The sequence below is a fragment of the Lethenteron reissneri genome, chromosome 47 (assembly GCF_015708825.2).
Source record: "Lethenteron reissneri isolate LAM-NWPU_2019-01 chromosome 47, ASM1570882v1, whole genome shotgun sequence".
Classification (NCBI taxonomy): Eukaryota; Metazoa; Chordata; class Hyperoartia; order Petromyzontiformes; family Petromyzontidae; genus Lethenteron; species Lethenteron reissneri.
The window spans coordinates 10,907,511-10,919,750 of record NC_083825.1 but is presented as its reverse complement, the minus strand read 5'-3'; the positions used below and the strand labels follow the sequence as shown (position 1 = coordinate 10,919,750).

The following is a 12,240-nucleotide window of genomic DNA, read 5'->3' as shown; positions in this document are numbered from 1 at the left end:
TCACACTGTAAGCTGACTCCCCTGTCATTACCTCCTGTGGCCACTAGTGCATTCACACTGTAAGCTGACTCCCCTGTCATTACCTCCTGTGGCCACTAGTCCCTTCGCACTCACAGCTGACTCCCCTGTCATTACCTCCCGAGCCCACTAGTGCATTCACACTGCAGGCTGACTCCCCTTTCATTACCTCCAGTGGCCACTAGTCCACTCGTACTGCAGGCTGACTCCCCTGTCATTACCTCCCGTGGCCACTAGTCCACTCACTCCGCATGTAGACTCTACTGTCATGACAAATGTATGGAGAGTTAAATTTGAATGTTCCTCAGTGGGCTGTGCCTGGTAGGATGGGGATGGTTTAGTTTCATTTATATGAGTTTGGGTGATTTGTTTGCCTTTCTTGTACTTTGCACGACTATCGTGTTTTTGTATTGTTTGTTGTAACTTTCTTACCCACCCCTACTGGACATTTGTGAAAAAGCTTTATAGCTCATCAGATTCCTCCACTATAAATAAATATTCTGATTCTAAATTCCCCATTGCCATGACAGACACCAAATTCCTCAGGAGAACCACTACTGTTGACTTAACGCAAAGTAGTACTGATTTTATCAGACCTGAAAGTATAACGGGTTAAAGTTGACCTTGAACTCCCTCACTACCCCCAACCAGGAGATAGTGTTTGCACTAAACACAAGTGCACTAACCACAGTACAATGCAGCCACAGTTGAATCGGCATCTTCACCGTCTTCATCGCTATCGTCGGTTTGCTTTATACCCCGGCGGTTCAGCGATATGAACACAGCTGCTACTCGCGCCTCAAATGATTACATTTCTCCCTTCTCACATGAATGCCACTCTGTGCTCGTCTCCATTTGTGGCCCTGAGCCGGTGATATGATAAACTCCACATTCCCATGGTGGGGGGGGCCCATATCGGCCTGTAGGAGTGGTTGCTTATCCATCCTGGACACTCGCGCGAAAGAGATGTTCCATCTGAAGGGAGGAATTATCCGGATGAAATATTTTGGTAAATGTAAGTAAATATTCGATTGAGCAGGATTTGAATTCCTCCACCTTCGGGTGGCAACCCGGGGCAGTGGCCTCCGCCGCACCGCCCAGCCACCGTCACGATGGGGGCGTTCGGTCTGGTGCCTCGAATCACCACCGCGTCGCCCGGGCCCCCCCGTCACCTTCTGGCGACAGCATCTTCCCCCGCAGGCACGGGTCACCGGGCTCCGGCACTGGCGGGTCGCACATAGCTTGCCAGCCCGGGGGGGGGGGGGGAGCTGGCTGACGGATCGTGGTGGCGCTTCTCATGTCGTGCTGATGCTTGACAAGTGCGTCCCAAATTGCCTCGCTCGCGACGCTCATTAGTTTGATTTATCCCGGCCCTTAATCCTCGCGGCTGGTGGCGGAAAGGGAGGCTTAAGGACGAGCGAAATTAAGCGATCGGACGGCCGCCGCTGAGCTTAACCTTTTTGCGGGAACTGCGCGCACCCCCCGCGTGCTTTTACTTGGCCTGCGAGCGTCGTTCAAGAACGAATCGTGCGGTTATACATTTAGTCGCTAAACGTTTATTGGCCATGAAGTACGAATAAAATTTGATTTGTTTTTTTGTTTTGGCACGGGCTGCCCTGGCTCACCCAGGGATGCGGTCGGCGCGAGGTCTGCGTGACTGGCCAGTTCGTGCATGCGCGTGTGCATGCATGCGCACGCGGGGACAGAGACTAAAAAAAAAACCTCGCACAATCACCCGCGCATTTACGTCATCACTTGAGGCACGGCAGCACAGCGCCGTTCCTTCTCTGGGCGGGCGGCAGAGTCGCCTGCCGTCGTCGGCGGTCGTGTTCTCGAGCATTGGCGGTCACCCGAGCGCAATTCCCGATGCCGATCGCCGCACTGCGAGAGCGCCTTGCGCCCGGAGGCGCCTGCGATGGTGCAGGGCGTCCCGGCGCCTCGTGCCAGACCTGTAGGCGACGCGCATCGGAATGCTTGGCGCTCTCTTCTGTTTTTTCGTTCTTTGAGAGATAACGGAGCGAGAGGGGGGCGGGCGGTGCCGCGCGGCTGCGCTCTTGTTGCCTGAGCGCCGCTCCGTGTTTTTTTTGGCACGGGTCAGGAACCAGATCTTCACTCCCCTCCCCACCGCCTCCCCTCCCTATCTGTAGGCCTCAGTGTTTGCAGGTGCGTAGAGTCTTTTGCCAAGTTGTGAAGAGAAACTAACATTTTTCGATTTAAAGCTTTCGTGACTGCAGGGATTCATCTTCTCGGTTCTTTCGGTAAAGTCACGTAGAAGGGAAGTAAAAAAAAAATAATAAAAATAAAATATAATAAAATAAAACAAAATAATTCTCACGACGTTTCGGCTACAACGCAAGCAGCCGTTGCGTTGTAGCCGAAACGTCGTGAGAATTATTTTGTTTTATTTTATTATGTTTAATTTTTATTATTTTTTTACTTCCCTTCTACGTGACTTTACCGAAAGAACCAAGAAGAAGAAACTAACATCTCGCAGTTCCGTGCCTGAACCCCAGAGCGAAGGCTTGTGAGCTGCTAGTCGGATGGTTCGTTCTGTACAGGGATGAGAAATGTCAACGATTATGACAAAAAAATAAATGGAAACAAAAAAACAAATCTTGAAAAAAGCGCTCGCAGAGAGGTGCGTAACTCGGAATTGCACTGAGGCGGGGGAGAGGAATGCACGCGCGTTGGAGGAGAAGGAACATTGGGCTTGGCGCAACACGTCGCCAGGAGGAACGGCGGGCGGGCGATCGGGAGTGGCGGCCGGCCAACTGAACGCCCGAGGGACACGTCCACCGCGGAGATGGAGCGATGATATCAACTCGTTTGCCAGCGGCTATATGTGGATTATTGTTGCGTCGCAAGACCGTAAGAAGGTGGTGATGGTTTGATGAGGAACGCTTTAGAGAATAATCTCATGGTAAAAGTCTTGAGTATCGCCCCGCTCGTGAGCTTTGGGGCAACACGTCTTGCCTCAATTGGCTGACTCCACAAAGCGGTGCATCTTTTATCGACCACAAACGAATGATGGGTTGAGTTGACGGCTGACTGGAGCACTAACTCGCGTCCGTCAGACCGAGTCAAATTGCTGTAATCTTAGCAAGCGATGTGTGTAAAGTGATGCATCGACTCTCACGGCTCCTCGAGGCTCGTGGGTATGCACGTTAAGTCAAGCCAAATCACCGTTTTTCAGCGTATGCAAATTGTATGCAGATCCTGCGCCAGCGTTCCCGCGAGGCTAACGGCGCAAACAGGACTGTGCCAGCGAACCAGAATATCAGAATCGGGATCTTTATTTGTCCCGGAGAAATCCAGTGAGAGCTGTATGAAGCGCTTTTTCACAGATGTCCGGTCGGGGTGGGACAGAAAGTTACAACAAGAAACAATACCAAGAAACGATAGGAGTGCAGAGTATAGAAAAGGTAAGCAAATCACAAAAAATAAAGTAATTAATGATATATAGGTAAAACCCACTGAGCTGTTCAGTTGTTTTTCAGGAGCGACCTGGCCACACACATTATTGCTCAACGAAGTGGCTCATCACGTGCAGATTTATAGCAGCCAAAAATACTCTGAACGCACGATGTTGATTCCGAATGCAAATGAGAAGCAATACAAACAAGAGGGCCAAAAAACGAGACGACGAAACGGAATGGGTCCACGACTGGAATCGTGGCTGTGGGTCACGGCAGTTCTCAACGGGGGGGGGGGGGGGCACGGATAATTACAACACAAGCAAGCGATGCCCGGAAGATCGTCTCGGATTTAAACATCTCACGTACTTAGCCGCAATTTCCATTCCAGATGTACTCCTCGTTGAGCGTCTTTTGCTGGAATAGATTAATGGAAGCATTTTCCCCATAAACAAACAACTTTGGGCTTCTGACGCTCTTCCCCTCCCCTTCCACCACCCTCCCATCCCCCATTACTCCGTTAAATATCGAACACATGCTGGCGCACGCATGTACGCACCTGGTCCGCACCTGAGCATTGCCCAATGCGAAAAATGTGTCACGCCAGCCCAGGCGAGTGATGGCAACCAAATGTTCACAGCAGCCACCACCTCTCCCACCACCTCTCCCACCACCTCTCCCACTACCACCACCACCTCTCCCACTTGCACCACCACTACCACTACCACCTCTCCCACTTGCACAACCACTACCACCAACACCTCTCCCACCACCACCACTACCCCTCCCGCCACCGCCGTCACTGTATTTCGTCTTTGGCCCTGAGCTGCTGCTCCTCCATGCGCCATTGTTTATAACGCGTTTGTTTGGGGCCCTCTCGAGCATCCGGTGTGCGCCCTGGTGTCTTCAAAACATCCTAAAACAAACACGGCTTCGTGCACCCACTCAGGAGAGGGGGAGGGGGAAAGCGTCGCCAAATGAGGGCACGTTTTGCTCGAGCGATCATGGTGGTTGGACGTCCCCGAAGTGCCGAACGTCGTTGGAGAGCGAGGGGGGGCACCGACGGATGGCATTGGAATCCACTCCTTTGTTTGACCACGGGACAAAATTCTGCCTTCTCTCACCACGTCCGTTTTGTTTTCACGACAATCGGAGGAAGTTTCTCGCTCGCTCGCTCGCTCTTTTGTGTTCGACGAGCGGCGGCGTGAGACCATCCAGGTACCAGGAACTTGCGTTGTAGTGCAAGCCGGGTTGTGTTCATCCACTTGTGGACTTCACATTGAGACACCTGCAGACACAGAGGCTTTGTGTTGTGAACTTTTAAGTATTTTACTCAACTAATTTTATTTTACCATGTAAGGCTCTCTGAGCTACATAGTATCTCTTTTTCAGAAGCGTTGAGTTATCATAAATGATAGCTCAACGAATCGGCTCATCGTGTGGGAGGCAGAGCGATGGAATCCACTCGGGTCCAGCTGCCGGTGCGATCGTCGCATTGCAGAATTCTGAGGGATGGTGACGACTTGGGGGAGGCATCCATCCAGCAGTGGATTGTTAATGCCTGGTGATGGTCAATTTTATTGACCTTTAACCTACCAACAGTCCCGTCTGTCCTGTGGTGGTAGCTTTAACTGTCGGATGTTTTCACAAAGACACGAGAGAGGCAGGCGCCACGGGCCTTTTGTGGACACAAATATCGTAAAAATTACTCAGCAGCCTTCCCTGCAGGGGTCCTGGGTGGTTCAGGGTAGTAATGTGGAGAATGATGATGATATCAGTTCTTCAATTCAAGTCGAATGCTCAATTAGCACGTATTAATTTGTGCATATAAGGATAAACAATCGATCGTGTCTACAAGGTGCATGCAAATGCCTGTTGAATGGTGCTCTGCCTTGGCCGCGATGATGAAGATGCACACACACCGCACGTCCTCTCCCCATCCAACGCAACGGAGGAGGCGGGCCAACAGAGCGACGGGTGATATACAAACGACCGAGTGATACAAATGACCGAGTGCAAAGTGAGACAAAAGGGAAATGGATTCTGGAATCGAATCACGGTCCTGCATCGTGGCAATCCCATTGAATGGCATTGGGGGTGGGGGGTGGGTGAGGGGTATTGAGTCGTTATACGTCTAGCGTAGTTAATGCCCGCGTCTGAGCACTGAGCCAGCCCGGGCCCCCTCTTGTGTCTGGTTTTGAGTCTCAGACGGCCGCTAGAGAATGAAGCAAATTCCTGCGTGTGCTCACGGTTTGAGTTTGATTATCTAGGCTTGCCAGCCGCTGGCTGGGGTGAAGAAACCGCTCAGGATATTTTGCCCCCCCCCCCCCCCCCCGTTTGTAAACACACCGACTGTGTAACCGTAGCCATGCCATTCTTCGTGTGTCCCCTTTGCGGCTGCTATGGCCTAACCGTGGTCCCCCTGAGATTGCGGCCACGTTTAGACACTGAAGCCCAATTAAGAACGATGATGTAAGAGGGACACAATTTCTACACCATATTCAGAGTGTCGACACTGGGTGGAGCGGTGGCAGTGCAGCCCGGTGGTGAGCGTGCTGCGCCATGAATCCGGCGACCCGAGTTCCATCCCCAGCCCACGGCTTGTATTGCCGGCAAGTGATATCAGAACCCGGTCCCTCCTTAAGTTTGGCAAAAACAAGCACACAAACAAACCCATGATCGACCATGGCATGGTGGACTCAGAGAGTGGATGGCATTTATTTTGGGTGTCGAGGTGTTAACTACTTCGCCTGGTATACAGGAGGTTGTGCGTTCCATCCCAACGCCTGCTGCTGTATATTTGGAGTTTGCGTGTCTCTCTCTCCCCGTGGTCGTGTCGATTTTTCTCTGGGTTCTCCGGTTTTTCCCTCCACATTTAGAATCTACTTGCGTGTAGAGTATTTGGCTGCTTTAGATTTCCACGTGATAATCCACTTCGTTGACCTATCATGTGTGGCCAGGTCGCTTCTGAAAAAGAGCTTTCTAGCTCATTGGGCCTTACCTTACTTTATTTTTGTATTCATGTATCTGGGCATGGCTCAACGATGAACCCATCGGCGTCATCATGACTCCTTTTTGGGAAGTGCCTTGTTAGCTGGGAGGCTGAGCGGTATTTCCTAGCAAGTGAACCTTTCCACATTCTGTTTCAACTCTATAAGCGCTCTGATGCTGCATTGGCACGGTGCGGCATCAAGCGGGTGATAACGAAGACGCGCCGCGTGTTGTCCGGCAGGGCTGCAGTCCTCTGTGAGTTGGATTTGGGTTGACGCTGCCAAGCCCTGGCCCTGTTTAACTCTGTGCTCTTTGATTGCTAATCGCCGGGAAGGTTTGTGATTGCGTGCATAAACACAGCAGCATGATTAGTGTGTCTCGGTGGACTTCCAAACTCCGTATCGTTGCGCGCTCACTGGCCCGCCCAAAACCCACACACCCACAATAAAACAAAGACGAAGATTCCCCATATAGCCTTAACACACTGTTGAGGCAAGTGCTGTTAGTGAGCACCACACGAGGAGGTGGGTGGCCAACACCACGCCTGGCCACCTTCGTCTCCCCAGCGGCGATGTTTACACACCGCACCAGGTACTCATTTGAGGCTGAGTCGACTTAGGGGAGGCTGAGTCGACGTAGGGGAGGCCCAGCGCGCTAACCGCTACACTACCACTCCCCACACACACACCTACACACACACCTACACAACAACAACAACAACGGCCATTCGCCACTAAGTGGCGGTGATGTCACCACGACGCTTGTGCCAGGCCAAGTGCACCTTGAGGCCACGTGAAGTGTCGAACGCCCGCTGGCAGGAGGTCACGGGGCAGACCCAGCAGGTGCCACTGGTCGACTGACCGAGATGACCGAGATGACTGGCTGATGCACCACCTTTGCCCCCTACTGTACCAACTTGCTGTGCTTTAGCCACCCGGCGCTCCGCTCGTTGTTGTGAGCGTCGCTCCTCCGCCCTCCGTTGTTGTTGTAGGGCGACTGCCTCCAACTGCCCAGTAGCGTCCTTCACGAGCCTCCTCCACTGAGGCCGATCTTGACACCGCTGGTACCAGTCATCGGCAAGTCTACTCAGCTCCACGTCCTCCTGTACCACATCACTCCATCTCTTCTCTAGCCCGTGCCGCACCCGTTTAGCCCCCTCGATCCAGCCGAACAAAAGCTGTTTAGGCATGCGGTGGCTGGGCATGCGGGCTACATGACCCAGCCAACGCAGCCTTGCCTGCCGGAGAAGCTCACCGATGGGACTTTGCCCAGATCTTTCAAGGATTTGTGAGCTCCTCACACAATCCAGCCTGGTTAAACCCAGGATGGATCGTAGGCAGGCCAGCCTAAATGTTTCCAACCGGCGAAGATGCTCCATTAGGGGGGTCCAGGTTTTGCACACACACCTACACACACACACCTACACACACACACCTACACACACACACACCTACACACACACACACCTACACACACCTACAAAGATCCCCCGTATAGCCTTAACAGACTGTAGGGGCAAGTGCTGTTAGCGAGCACCTATGAAGGCCGGCACGGCACACGAGGGGGTGGGTGGCCAACACCACGCCCGACCGCCTTTGTCTCCCCAGTGGCGATGCTTACACACCGCACCAGGTACTCATTTAAGGCTGAGTCGACCTAGGGGAGGGCCCAGGACCGGTTCAAATAATCGTCACTGGTGTTAGCCGTGAGCGGGAATCGAACCCGAGTCGCCAGGTTCATAGCGCAGCGCGCTAACCACTACACTACCTACACACACCTACACACACACACCTACACACACACACCTACACACACACACCCCCAGGGGTGCTAAAGAAGGGGCTGCAGTGACGGATCGTCACTGCCCGCCCGTCCCGTTTAATCGCCGGGGTGGCGCGTTCCGCCAAATCGCCGGGGTGTGGCGTGTGTCTGTCTCGCGTGGTGCCTGGTGATTTCGTGCCGCTTGCGGACCACCCGCCCCCTCCTGCCAGCCGCCGTGCCACGTCTGCAATGGACGCGTCTCTCACGCAGTCGCTTTTAGCCCTTCCCCGTTCCGAAATGACTGCAAGTTGCGGGGTGGGGTCCCGTTCACCGCTGAATCTCGGAACGCGCAAGCGGTTAGCGTTAATTTTATTTAAAGATGCGTTGCGATGTTGTTGTTAAAGACATTATTCTCACTGCAGAGAACTGGGGTGACATGACGGCACTTTACGATAGGCTGGGCACCAAACTGTGCCACACGTCCTTCCCGCATGGCCTTGTGGGAGCCTCGGTACATCTTCCGACTTAAAGATGTACCAATAAAGTTATTAAAAATTTTATATACCTTTTTTCACGTACACGTACGTCATCGGAATGGAATTGGAAGAAAAGCTGATGACGTTGCAGGTTAAACGGCCAGGGCAGGCGCCGTGTGTTTATTGGCCCTTGAATTCGAGAGTCGAGGGCCGCCCGCTGAGACTCATCGCGTTGTTTTTCAACGGAGGCTTGAGAACTCGAGTTGTAAAATGAGCATGATTTCAGTTGCTATCATTTGAAAGTTAGTACTAATACTGTCTCCAATTAGCATTGAAGCGTTGAGGTAATATATTTTTGCAGCTTCGTTTGACAGTTGAGTAATAATATTTTTTTATGAAGAAATCCTCGTTGATGTTATAGATAGTTTCAGGAGGGGTTCATTGCTTTAGATGTTAGACATTTTGTTTGAGGATAGAGTGCCCGGAGAAAACCCCACACTCAGTCGGGGATGAAACTCCAACTCGACCACAAGCGTGGCAGCTACCTTATGGCTCTCCTTGTTTCCTGCGGGGCTCCTCACTCAGCCAAGCTGCTGACGCACATTTGTGCTGACAGCACTTGACTCCCATCAGAAAAAGTTGCGAAGTTCAAATCCAGGTTGTCGCGGTTTGACCCAGCCCATCATCCTCCCCAGGGGTGATAAAGTGAGTAGTAGAATCTCCCTGCTCAAACAAGTGCTTGGCATCTTCGTCACCATCCCAGAGCCAGGGGTTGAAATTCCACATTTCTACGACTGGAGCCAGACTTTCCACGGGGAAGCTGTTGTCGATTTCCTGTGAAGTGGTACTCATTTTATTCTCCCCATTTGAGCTGATGCCAAGGGCAGGGCTAAGTCCATCTCCAACCATCAGATTTTGTACTGGATCTCCCGATGTAGTTGGCCCACTCTGACCTTAGCAGCACACGGACACGTGAGCTCTTCTCCCGACTTTCAACCCGTGGCCCACCTGCGACTCGGCTGTCTGCTGTTTACCCGGTCCCTGCGGCCTCCTTCTCCCTCCGCGACTGACCTTGGCCGCATAGAGGCAGGAAAAAAATTGTGGTGGGGGGGGGGGAAGGAGCCCCCAAACAATGGTGCTTTTGATGTCCCCATAAAGCCCCTTTGACTCAAGTTCAGCCGTTTCTGTAGAAACAGGCCGCACGCTGCTTTCCCAGGGAGAGATGGGGCGGTTTTTTCTCTCCTCTCTCTCTCTGTCTTTGTTTTTTTGGCCATAACAAGGGACGCCCCGCTCGGAGCTGATGCTGGGCGAACACAATGGCCGGCCCACCTACCGCCAGGGCGCTTTTTCTCGGAGCACGCCTCCGCACCCCGCTCTGCCAATGTTTTGATTTCCGGGCCGGAGCCCGCTTGTCCGTATTTAAGCGAGAGAAGCCCAGATGCCGCTTCGCCGGGAATCGGTCGTCGTTTTCCCGTTCACACTGCGGAGGCGTCTGGCAGAGACGCACCTCCTAAAGCGCGCAGTGGGGGCACAAGTTGTTTATTTATTTTTGCTACTCTCTCGCTCAACTCCAAGCGAGTGTGTGCTGCGCGCTGCGCGCGAGCGAGGAGCGCCCTCCTTGACAGCGCGCTCGCCCTCCCGTCCGGCCCCCGCGGCAGTCGGAGATAAATCTGCCGGAGCTCCGAGTCGCTCGCTTGGGCTTCCCGCCGCTCGCCCAGCCGCTACTCCAGCCCTCGGGCCGTGGAATCTTTCTCTGGCTTCCCCGCATGTGTCCGCTGCTCACCCCAGGTGTTAAAAGTCGAGCCGTGCTCTCTCCACTGCTGTAGTCTGGTGAGTGAGTACGTGTTTCTGTGTGTGTGTGTGTGGGCAAGCATTGGCGCAGTTGGTATGCGCAGTCCGCTACAAGCACGGCTTAATTCCCGGTCACGCGCAGCAGCGTCGATGGTGAGTTTTATCTCAGCGTGTTGTCGATCTCTCTCCTGTGGGTTGACTCAACCTTAAATGAGTTCCTGTTGTCGTATGGGACCGTCGGCGCTGGGGAGACGAGGTTGGTGCAGAGCGGTGGCCTCCACACTCGCCCCGGTTTGAGTCGTGCTGGGCTTAGGAGGCGCTCCTCAACATCACTTGGCCTGTGCTGTCACTTCAGGTTGAATGGAGGAGCTGTGAGTGTGTGACATTAGTTGGACAGTTTTTTTTTATTGTTTCTCAGAAATGCAACACGGAACTTAAGCCTCATCTCCCCGCGTGTGTGAGTATTTTCTCGGTACCTGTGACGCAGTGGTTAGCGCACTGCGCTACAAACATGACGACCAGAGTTTGATTCCTGCTCGCGACCAATAACAGTGGAGAATATTGAAACCTCCCTTAGGTCGACTCAGCCTTGCATGAGTACCTGGTGCAGTGTGTAAACACCAGAACAGGGGAGACAAAGGCTGTCAGGCGTGGTGATGGCAACTCACCTCCTCATGCACCGTGCCGCTCTTCATAGGTGCTCCTCGCTAACAGCACTTACCCCAACAGTCTGTAAAGGCTTTGGGGAGATTCGTCTGAGTTCCTGTGTTCCCTTCCAGCACAAAAAAGAACAGATTAAATCAAGAATTTGTCAAACCCAAAGGCAAGGACCTCCTTGAAAATTAGTCTTGAGACTCGATGAGCGCTGTCCTAGGGAAACAAAGGTGTGACCATATTAGCGTCGTCACCGCACCTCCGATTAGCACGGTTGGCTACGTACGGCGTGAAAGAAGTTCAGCGTACGTACGAAAATTACAACTGTTTTTGTGATGTGGTTGTCATGGCATGAGTGATGCGATCGCCAGTAGGCAAGCACAGTCTATTTTTAAGGTTGTTGTTGCACCGTGTTGTTGTTGTTGTGCAATTAAGGCAGGAAACACTTTGCGTTGCGTGACTACTGCTTGCAGCGTGGAGCTTCCATTCCAGAACGGCCGTTCACAGTCACCGCTGGGGTGAGCACGGTCACTCGCTCACCGCCTCTTTAAAACTAATACTAAACCATTTTTTATTTTACCCAGGTAGAATCCCATAGAACTCTGTTGCTTTTTTTCAGAAGCGATCTGGCCACAAATGATGGGGCAACGAAGTGGCGTGGTTCGTGTGGAAATGCACAGCAGCCAAATACTCTGAACGCACTTTTCTAAACGTGGACTAGAAGAAGAATCCACGTGACCACGGGGAAAACATGCAAATATACAGCAGGTGTCAGGATCAAAACTACGACATCGCGCATACCAGGCGAGGTAGTTAACATTTCACCCCCCCCCCCCTGCCCCTCCACCAGTCTAAGTAGGATAAACAGTTCGGATTATGAACAGTTTTATTCAAAATCAGATGGGTCAGCGTATCTCTCCTCAGTGCGATATCGCAGCAATGTGATCAAGTTCATTAATTCTATTTACAGCCGGAGTAGATAAATTTTGCGGTAAAACCAAGGAGTTAAACCAGGCTTGGTTTGAGCAGCAGCTCGTAATTATACTTTTTTACGTAAACGAATAAATTCAGCCGGTGCACAACAACACACACACAAAAAAACACTTTTTAAATCGATGTTTCTCAGTTAAACGTCT

The 12,240-nt window shown here is 52.3% G+C and overlaps 1 protein-coding gene across 7 annotated transcripts in view; it reads left to right on the top strand.

Moving 5' to 3' along the window:
* LOC133354557 (mucin-19-like) overlaps positions 1–12,240 on the top strand; it is a 246,981-nt gene that overhangs the window by 120,200 nt on the left and 114,541 nt on the right. The window contains exon 1 of one of the 7 annotated variants that reach the window (XM_061571487.1): positions 10,029–10,489. The exons of the other annotated variants lie outside the window; for them this stretch is intronic. The gene's annotated coding sequence lies outside the window, so the exon portion shown is untranslated. Of the gene's footprint in view, positions 1–10,028; positions 10,490–12,240 lie in introns of those variants that run through there. 7 annotated transcript variants of the gene reach the window in all.